Below are 9,265 nucleotides of genomic sequence, written 5' to 3'. Positions count from 1 at the left end.
GTTGTGTGCTGCTTCAAAAATAAATATGGGTGGACTACGGGGTCTAGAGACAAAGCCCCTCAAGAATGGAAACTGTTGTATTCATCAAAGTGGCTAAGAAAATTCCTTCTGTTTAGCTGATAATTTCCAACTACATGTTAAATAACACCAGAGGAGTATTAAAAGCTCTGACCTCAGTCTTTGGGGATTTCTGCTTTTCTTTAAATAGATGTACTTGTTATCCCTAACAACTCCAAACAAGCATCTTGTAATGATCACTGTCAGTTTGCCCTATATTTCCAGTCTGGCCTAGCAGTGTACTTGCACTTAACAGGAAACTGTCAGAATGAGCCCTCTGAATGATGTTATGTCACAATAGAAGTCCCCTGCCACTGTATGCCAGCACTGTGGACAGATGAGATTCAAGGATGGGGACTGGCAGGGATCCATCTAGAAGGTAGATTGTGGCTCTATTAGAAACCTGGTTTTTTACAGTACATTACTAGAAGTACACTATCAAAGTGGAAGCAGCTTTTAAAATGGGTCATGAATAGAGGAATGGGAGGCCTAGTCCGTGAAGGGGAAGAGTTGTGGTGTCAACCCAAATGCTGATAGTTAAAATATACCAGCTGTTCCTTGAGCAATTTCCTAGAATTTGGGCATTTTAGGGAAGTTGGAGGGAGGGTCAGTGAAAGACAAAAGATGGATTGACATAGTGACTTAAGGAATGGGCTTGATAGCACCTAACATTTCCTTGCTTGTGATGCATAATCTGAAAGCCCACTGGTCAGCTGAGTCAGTTCCAACTGTGGCATTTACTTCTCTATGAAATAGTAACGATTCCAGAATAAAGTCAGAACTGAAACAGCTGGCTATTAATCTTCACATGTTGGATCCAAAATGCCTAGAGTGAGTCAGCTTTGTCTCCTGGCTATCTTATGACCAGTAGATGGAACCTTTATCCTGTGCCATCCCCATCTCCCCAATATTAACAGCCCACGCATCCGTACATACAGTGGAGTTTTGGAGATTCAAGAACATGAGAGAAAATTGGCTGGTTTTCCTTGGCGCTATTGGTAAATTGAACTGCCAGAGGCATAATTTTAGGCTTATTACAACTCCCTACAAAATAAGCCACCAGAAACTAGGGGTTTTTTTATAAAAGTAATTTGTCCAAGGTCATGAGATTTGAAAGTATGCACATGTTAATAGGTGTAGTTGTACACCCATAGAAACCCTATGAACAAATCTGTGCTGTCCTCACACTTGATACAGAGCCCTTTGTGGCAGTGACCATGTCAGTCCACCTGGTCAAGGGTCTCTGCTGACCTCTACTTGTCTGAGCATTATGTCTCCAAGAAATAACCCCTGCTAGCAACATGTCTGAAGTATGTAAGGGAGGTGATGCTTGATCTTTCCCTCAAAGAGCACTCTGGCTGCATCCACTCCATGTCATAACTTGTTCCTTTGGCCTTCCATGAGATGTTAGGTGCTCTTCTCCAACACCACAGCTCAGAAGCAGCAATAATTCTGTTGTCCTTATCTCCCAAATGCCTGGCAAGTGATTGGGAAAACCATGGTTTGAGTTAGACACACCGTAATGTGCGGTTTGAGTTGTTTGCGACTCAGCGACCCTATGCACAACAGCCCTAAACCCTGCTCTATCCTGTGCCAGTTGCCTTGCTTCTGACACACCCATCCTGATTACCCCAGTCACTGAATCAATCCACCTCATAGAGGGTCTTCCCCTCCTGCACTGTCCCTCCACCCTCCCAAGCATGATGTCCTCCAAGGACTGGGACCTCCTTACAACATGTCCAAACTATGTTAGATGGAGCCTCAGAATCCTTTCCTCCAAGGAGCCGCCCTGTTTAACCCTATCCAGGATGAATCTGTTTGCCTAGCAGTCCATGGTACACCTCAATACTCTTCTCCAGCACCACAGCTCAAAGGCATCAATTCTATCCTCCCTAGCCATTGTCCAACTCTGATGCATAACAAGTGATTGCAAAGACCATGGCCTGTATCAGACACACCTCAGTCTCCAGAGAAACACCATTGCTCTTCAGAACTTTGGAAAGGTCCCTAACAGCAGTTTCCCATTGCAATACGTCTTTTAATTTCCTGGCTACTGGTGCCAAAAGTGTTGACTGTGGAGCCAAGCAAACTAAGGCTGTGAACAATCTCAATCTCTTCACCATCCATCCTGATGCTGTCAGTTGGTCCAGTGGTGAAAATCTTTGTCTTCTTGACATTGAGCCTCAATCCATATTGGAGGCTGTAGTCTTTGACCCTCTGCAGCAAGCGCTTCAGGTCCTCCTCAGTTTCAGCAAGCAGGGTTGTGTCATCTGCATAACGCAGATTGTTGATAGATCTCCCACCAATCTTGACGCCACATTTCTCCTTATAGTGCCCAGCCTCCTGGATAATCTGTTCTGCGGACAGGTTGAAAAGATATGGAGACAGGTCACATCCCTGGCGTACACCCTTCCCAATTCTGAACCATGCAGTGTTTCCTTGCTCTGTTCTGACGACTGCTTCTTAGTCCCAGTATAGGTTTCTCATTAGCACAATCAAGTGTTCTGGGATTCCCATTCTTCTGAGAGTCAGCCACAGTTTGTTACGATCCACACAGTCAAATGCCTTTGCATAGTCAGTGAAACAGATATACATTCCTCTGGTATTCCCTGCTTTCAGCTAAGATCCATCTAACATTAGCTACCAATATCCCTAGTACCACAACCCCTTCTAAGCCCAGCCTGGACTTCTGGTAGTTCTCTGCTGAGTTGCTGTTCCAGTTCAGATAATCTTCAGTAGAATCTTGCTTGCATGTGAAATCAATGATACTAAGATATACAGAGAGAGAGATATGGATATGTGTATATATTTTTTTAAGATAATGTCAAGTTTAATCTGTCAAATATATATACAGGTTGAGTTTGTAGAGCATGTTTGCCTGGGTGCTGCACAGTATACAGAGGTTTCCTGAAATGATTGATGGGTAGGATTAAAAAGGGGTCCTGGTCAGGTGGAGGCAAGGAAGGGAAATGCTAGGAACCCAGGACACAGCCCCTCTCATGAGCAAGCACCAAGGCAACACAGACTGGGACTGGATGTCACAAACGGTCAGCAGCCCTCCCAGGCCCGCACGACTGCAATCTACTAGACGAACGGAAGCTCTTCTCACCCCACCTCCCTGGAGTTGGAGGGCTCCAAATTCCAAAACCAGCAAAAACATTCAAATGGTTACATATTAAATGCTTTCCTGTATCTTTCTGTCTCAATGATGGGAGCCACCCTCCCCCCCAGGTCCCCCACGATCTCTGTGCCAAGATGAAAAGGCCACCACAGCCGCGGGAGGGCTCCTAGCCATGAGGGGCTGCTGCAGGGGCCATAGGACAGGCCGCATGGAGGTCCTGGCATCACAGCCCGGCCCAGTATCTCCTCTCTCCTTGACCACCGTGACTTGTTCAAAGAGAGCAACTGCATTCGTTTTCCTGACAAAGTGGCATCATCTTTTGCTTTCTATTCCTCTTCTTTCTTCCTTGCAGCTTCTTCCCACTGTTTCCAGATGATTGGCAGCTGGGCCAGGTCAGTCTTGGCCTGCTCTGTCTTCCCAGCTAAATGCATCTTCATGTAACACTCCTTGACTTTCTGCTTCTTGACCTCTTCCGTTCTCTCCTCCAGTTGTGGGACATTTTTGGTTGTCTGTGCCACCTGTTTGGGGTTCTCAATGTCGATGAGCCCTTCCAAAACCTTTGCGCTTTTGCTGGTGGTCATCCTCTTCACTTTCGTCTGAGTCTAGAGATTTCTTCTCCTTTTAGGGGTCACCTGCAGCTCCATCTCCACCTTCTTGTTTCTCCTCTTCCCTGGCCTTCTGCTTCTCAGCCTGCAGCTGAGTGTCAATCTCCTCTGGGCTCGTGTAGTGCTGTGCCTGGCCTTTGTTGGCTGCCTGGATAGTATGGTCTCTCCTCCGCACACCTGCCCCTTAGCCTGCTTTTCAGGAATTTTCACAGGCAGACAGTTCTCCAAGCTCCTTTAGGCATTGTGGCTCCAGAGGCTGCTGTCTGAAATATATTTCTTACAGGAAGGGTATAGCAAAAAAGATTGAAGTTGTTAACAGTTACAGCTTGCTCTGCTCCACAACCAACACTTTTGGCACCAGCAATCAGAAAATCAAAAGACGAATTGCGTTAAGTAAAATCGTAGCAACATGCCCAAAATATATGAGAGAAAGTTTCATCATCTTTGCCTCCAAAGAGCACACTGACTGCACTTTTTCCAAGATGTGTTTGTGTTTTTGGCAGTCCATGGGATATTCATTGCTCTGCTCCAACACAACTCAAAGGCCTCAGTTCTTCTGTCACCCTTATTCATTGCCCTTCTCTCAGCAGCATAGCAAGGGAAAGACCATGACCTCAGTCAAGGCCACCTTAGTCTTCAGACTGATACCACTGCTCCTCAGGAATTTGGAGAGATTACTGACAGCAGACTTGTCCAATACATCTCCAGATTTCCTGACTGCCAACACCAAGGCTGATTATAGATCCAAGTAAGATGAAATCATTGATGATTTCAACCTTTTCACCATCTAGCATATGTTGCCTATCGAGTGGTGAGGAAGGACTGTTGGTGGTCTTGGTGTTGAGATGGAATCTATATTGAAGGCTCTAGTCCTGGAGCAATGGACTAGAGCATATCAGATCTGGTGAGGATGGCACAGGGTTCAGGTCTGCTCTTTGGAGTCACTATGATCATGATCAACTCGATGATACTTGACAACAGTATACAGGGCACTCTGGTGGCTAACCCAAAGACTGCACTCTGCCAGTTTAAATCCAGTAACTCTAAGGGAGAGAGATGGGTGATGATCTCATGTGAGGTTTATAGGCTCTCAAATGCCTGCTGGAGCGTCAGTTAGGAGATGATTCTGACGTGATGGCAATCAGTTTGAGTTTTTTAATGTATAGGAGACACGGGCTTTTGGCTCTCCAACTCTGTCTCAACAAGGGAAAGTTTTTAGGGAATATTTGTAGCCTGGATTACAAGTGTGAGGAAGGACTCATGTTTATGCAATGGTTTTAGGAGGGAAAGATGGAGTTATTTTAGAAAAGGGGAGGTTATACAATCAGTAGAGCCATGATACTGGACTTCAAGATGGCATCTATCTAGGCTGATTTTTAGTCATCATGGGACATGCTCTTTGGAGACAGCTGCCCTCTAGACAAGTACATCTGAAACTCTGAGCCAAGTTAAAGGGGTGCCTGCATGAGCTGATCACTGACCTACTTAATCTGAATCTTCTCAGGGAAAAATACAGTGATTCAGTACCTCATGTAAAGAGGAACATTAAACAGGAAAAGAGAAGTCTGTGATTCTGAGCAAACTTGGCCATAATTCAGTTAAAATTTAAAACAGTTCAAATTTTGTAATCACTGAAAGCACTCTGGTAGCCTAGTGGCAAGAAGCTGCACTGCAATCCCAAAGGCATGTGGTTCAAGTCCACCAGCTGCTCTGGGGGAGACAGAAAGGCAATCTCTTCCAATGTGATTAACTGGCCTTGAAAACCTGCCAGCCAGTCGATCAGTTCTGACTACACAGTACACAACAACAGTCTCTGAAAAGGGTATCTTTGCTAGGAGGTCAGAAGATTTTATCATGTGGAATGACTTTGAGCTAGATTGCAGGCTGGTGAGGCAACTGGAACTTGACTGATGTCTCAAATTGTCCCTCTAGGCTCAAGAGAAAAAAGGCTCCAGCCTGAGATAGTGGCCAACAACCACAATGACATCAGGCTGGTGCCCCTTGTCCTCTGAGCCTGGAGGGACAATTCTGAGAGGTGAAACCTTTCCTGATGGCTGCAGTTGTTCTGTCCTTCTAGACTGAAGAGCACTTCTTTGAAAATATTATTAAAAGGAATGCTAGGGGTTTTCTACTGCTTTCTTGCCTACTGCAAAACTTGGTGCATTTACACAATGGCATATTATGCACACAACACTAAAGAATAATAAAGAATTTGTGAAAGTCAATGCATAACATAAATGAAGAGAAAATTATTCTGAATGACAAAAGTCAGTCATAAAGGATAAATACTGTATGACCATTATAAAAAGCTAAGAAAATGTTTTCATACTGATAGAATCATTCTTCCTGAGTGAAGGGAAAGGCAAATTGTTGTAGTTGTTAGAGGTTATTAGACAATATAGCAATTATAACTGTTACAAAACAAAATGTGTCTGAATGATTTAATGAAAAATCAGTATGACTTGCAAATTTTCAAAGTACTGTCAGAATACCCCTTAAATGTGGTTACTAATTAACATCACCAACATATTCCTTAAATTTGGTTCTTCCTCTTCTAAGTAATATTAGTGAATCAGGAGTCTGGGGTATTTTCTCTGCAAACAAAAATAGTAGGGGAAACTATTTTGCAAAGGGAAACAGAGCAAAAGCTGGGCTAGCCCACTACTCACTGAATAAAAGCATTTTGTTGTTGTTATGTGCCATTGAGTCACCTACAACCCATAGCAACCCTATGAACAGCATTTCTGAACTCTGCCATGTCCTGAGCTAGTCTCACTAATTCCAACACACCGACCCCCATTGCCTTAGTCATTGTCTAGCTCTCTGATGCATAGCAAGTTATTGTGTGAAGACCATGACCTGGATTCAGATTAAAAAAAAATGAGTAGGATCAAAGGAGAGACTTCACAGGATCTTTAAATACAGCAAGAATTAAGTTAGACAAGAAAATAGCCCACTTGATAAAGTCCAGATACAGTTTAGAAGGTAGAAATGAACATGGGTACTTTCAGCACACAGTGCAGGAACTAAGGAAAAAAATGAGAAATTAACAGTTTAGGGTGCAGTGTTTCACATACAGCACTGAGTTTGTTAAGATAGAATATTGTTATGTGTCAAATCACCTGTGACTCTAAGCGACAACTGCTCTGAAGCCTTCCCTGTCCTGAGCCAGTCTCACTGATTCTGACACACCTACCCCCATTGCCCTAGTTACTGTATCCATCTCAGCCAGGGTCTCCCCCTCCTGGGCTGTCCCTCCACCCTTCTGAGCATGATATCCTTCTCCAAGGACTAGTCTTTCTTGGCCATGTGCCCAAAGTATGTGACACAGAGCTTCAAAATCCTAGCCTCCAAAGAGAAACTTGGTTTCGCTCTCTCTAAGGTAGACCTATTTGTTTTCTTGGCAGTTCATGGTATGTTCAAGACTCTTCTCCAGCATCACAATTCGAAGGCATTGATTCTTCTGTCATTGTTAGTCATTGTCCAGCTCTCTGATGCATAGCAAGTAATTGCAAAGACCATGGCCTAGATCAGGTGCACCTTAGTCTCCAGACTGACATTGTTGCTTCTCAGTACTCTGGAAATGTCCCTGACAGCAGATTTACCTAATGTAGTCCATCTTTTGATTTCCTGGAACAGTTGTAAGCAGAAATTCATTATTGGACTGTGGAATGTGAGAAGCATGAATGTAGGAAAATTGGACATGGTTAAGAAAGAAATAGAATGTTTCAATATTGACATATTAGATATTGGTGAAATGAGATGGATTGGCATAGGACATTTTGAATTAAACAATCTAGTATGCCGGAGATGAAAAGGTGAGAAAATATGGGTTGCTTTCATAGTTTAAAAGGCTGTTGCTACATCTATATTGAAATATAATGTTGTGAGTGGCAGGATAATATCCATATGCATACAAGGTAGACCTTTTAGTACCACTATCATGCAAACTTATGCACCAACAACCAGAGCCAAAGAGGAGGAAATAGATGATTTCTACCAACTTTTGCAGTTAGAATTTGATCGAACATACAACCAAGATGCATTAATAGTTATAGGTGACTGGAATGCAAAAGTTGAGAACCAAAAAGGATCAGCAGTCGGAATACATGGAGTTGGTGAGAGAAATTAGGCTGGGGATAGAAGGATAGAATTCTGCACAATGAACGATTTATTTATAGCAAATACCTTTTATAAGAAACATAAACACAGACTATACACAGGGATTTCACCTGACAGAATGCACAGGAATCAGATTGATTACATCTGTGGAAGGAATCGTTGGGGAAGTTCAATATCAGCAGTGAAAACTAGGTCAGGTCCTGATTGTGCAACAGACCATCAACAACTCATATGCAAGTTCAAATTAAAGCTAAATAAGGTGCTAGAGAACAGTGCTGAATATACCATGAACTGCTAGAAGAACGAACAGGTTTGTCCTGGAGAGGGTGAAGCCAGGCTGCTCCTTGGAGACAAGGATTCTGAAGCTTCATCTGACATACTTTGGACATGTTGCAAGGAGGGACCGATCCTTGAAGAAGGACATCATGTTTGGGAGGGTGGAGGGACAGCACCAGAGAGGAAGACCCTCGTTGAGATGGATCAATTCAGTAATTGGGGTAATGGGAGTAGGTGTGTCAGACAGTGAGTTTGGCACAGAATAGAGCAGGGTTTAGGGCTCTTGTATATAGGGGGGCTATGAGTCACAAGCAACTCAATGGCACATAACAGCAACAAGAAGGTCAAATCAAATCCACAGGAATCAAAATTTGACCTTGAGTCTGTCCTACCTTAATTTAAAAACCAACTCAGGAACAGATTTGAGGCCTTGAACACTAACGAATGAAGACCAGATGAGCTGTGGGAGAATATCAAGAGTATCATCCACAAAGAATGCAAAAGGTCCTTACAAAGACAGGGGAAGAATACCAAAATGGATGTCAGAAGAGACTCTGAATATTGCACTAGATCACTGAGAAGCCAAAGCAAAGGGAAGAAATCAAGAAGTTAAGGAGCTGAATAAAAGATTTCAAAGGGCATCATGGGAAGACAAAGCAAAGCTAGAATGAGGCATTGCAATTTTTTTATTAGTATTATTAATGAACATTTACAGATATTTTGGATTTCCATTCATTCATTGTTGCACTTTTCTCCCCACCCCCCTGTTCACTCTTCTCTTTGAAAAGTAAAAGAAAAAATCCTTCATTGATATTAAGCAAAGTGGTCTCCTGCAAATCCAGTTTAGGGAAACTAACTTGGCAGCAGACCAAAGAAATGCCTTTGAAATGTGGTGTTGGTGAACAGTACTGAATGGAACAATTATCCCTTTTTTAAAAAAAATAAATATTGATTTTTATACAATAATTCATTTACATTGTGATATACATTGTATTCCAGCAATCCCTCATCTACATTGTGTTTCATACCATCACTCATTGTGTGGAATAAATGAACCAACAGAAATGTTTCCACTGTCTCTGAG

The 9,265-nt window shown here is 42.9% G+C and overlaps 1 pseudogene; it reads right to left on the bottom strand.

Annotated features, from left to right (window-relative positions):
• Window positions 1-3,225: 3,225 nt before the first annotated feature.
• Window positions 3,226-9,265, bottom strand: part of LOC102850807 — a 15,680-nt pseudogene continuing 9,640 nt past the window's right edge.

The sequence above is a fragment of the Elephantulus edwardii genome, unplaced genomic scaffold, assembly GCF_000299155.1.
Source record: "Elephantulus edwardii isolate Elephantulus edwardi_28Jun2011 unplaced genomic scaffold, EleEdw1.0 scaffold00028, whole genome shotgun sequence".
Lineage (NCBI taxonomy): Eukaryota > Metazoa > Chordata > Mammalia > Macroscelidea > Macroscelididae > Elephantulus > Elephantulus edwardii.
This window is presented reverse-complemented; position numbering and strand designations above follow the sequence as displayed.